The following is a 1,625-nucleotide window of genomic DNA, read 5'->3' on the forward strand; positions in this document are numbered from 1 at the left end:
GGGGGGTGGGAGGGATGGGGTGACTGGGTGATAGACACTGGGGAGGGTATGTGCTATGGTGAGCGCTATGAATTGTGTAAGACTATTTAATCACAGATCTGTACCTCTGAAACAAACAATACATTATATGTTAAAAAAAAAAGAAGAAGAAGAAGAAGAAGATAGTAGGAAGGGAAAAATGAAGGGGGGGATTTGGAGGGGGAGACGAACCATGAGAGACTATGGACTCTGAGAAACAAACTGAGGGTTCTACAGGGGAAGGGGGTCGGGGGATGGGCTAGCCTGGTGATGGGTATTAAGGAGGGCACATATTGAATGGAGCACTGGGTGTTATACACAAACAATGAATCATGGAACACTACATCAAAAACTAATGATGTAATGTATGGTGATTAACATAACATAATAAAATAAAATATATCCAGAATCTGGCTATCACTCATCACTACTGGTACCACCCTGGTCCTATCACCATCATCACTTGCCTGTTATTGCAAAAGGTTTCCAGCCGTTTTCCCATTCTCTACCCTTGCCTTATCTTCAGTTTGTTCCCATCACAGCTAGAGAAATCCTATTAAAAATAAGTCAGATTATGTCACTCCTCTGCTCAAAAGTCTTGCTGTGTGATTTTGGGGAATTTACTTAAGTAAAATTACTTCACTTACTATCCTTTGTTAGGCCCAATTTTCTCATCTGAAAAACAGAGATAACAGTACATACGTTATAGGCCTCCTGTGAAAAGCAGATTATGTCTTTAAAGTGCTCAGACCAGATTCCTTGTCTATCTTTCTCACACAGGTAGCTCCTACCTGCAGAACTGTGTCTGGCACGTAGTCGGTACCTGGTGAACATCCGCCAGGTGGTTGAATGGATAGAACCTCTCAACAAACATTAGCTGTTCTCAGCTATTATTTGCCTCTACAATTTCACTTCTAAGAATTTATCCTACAGTTACACACGTGTGCAAAGATATATGTATGTTTATTTGTAGCACTGCTTATTTTAAAAAAAGATACAATCCAAATTTCCATAAATAGGGGACTGATTACAAATGTATGATAAATCCATAGGATGGAATATTAAGCAGTCATTAAAGTAAAAAAGATGTAGATACACATACTGATATGAAAAAGTGCCCTAAAAATATTGATAAGTTAAAAAAAGCAAGGTGTAAGACAGTACACATAGTATGATCATATTTGTGTTTTTAAAAGGATAGAGACATACATGCTTTTTTAGAGTCTGGAAAGATACACAGGAAACCATCAGTAGCTACCCAGGCAAATGGGTCTATAAGATGAAGGATTTAAGAATGGTGGAGAGACTTTTAGAGCATCTGGGTGGCTCAGTTGGTTGAGCCTCCAACTCTTGATTTCGGCTCACGTCATGATCTTGGAATCGTGGGATCAAGCCTGGCGTCAGGCTCCACACCTGGCACAGAGTCTGCCTGAGATTCTCTCTCTCCCTCTCCCTCTGCCCCTCCCCCTGCTCACACAGGCTCTCTAAATGAATGAATGAATAAATAAATAAATAAAATCTTTTTTTTTAAAGATTTTATTTATTTATTTGACAGAGACAGAGAGAGCGAGAGCAGGAACACAAGCAGCGGGAGTGGGAGAGGGAGA

The sequence above is a fragment of the Mirounga leonina genome, unplaced genomic scaffold (assembly GCF_011800145.1).
Source record: "Mirounga leonina isolate KUSES-001 unplaced genomic scaffold, KU_Mleo_1.0 Mir_153, whole genome shotgun sequence".
Classification (NCBI taxonomy): Eukaryota; Metazoa; Chordata; class Mammalia; order Carnivora; family Phocidae; genus Mirounga; species Mirounga leonina.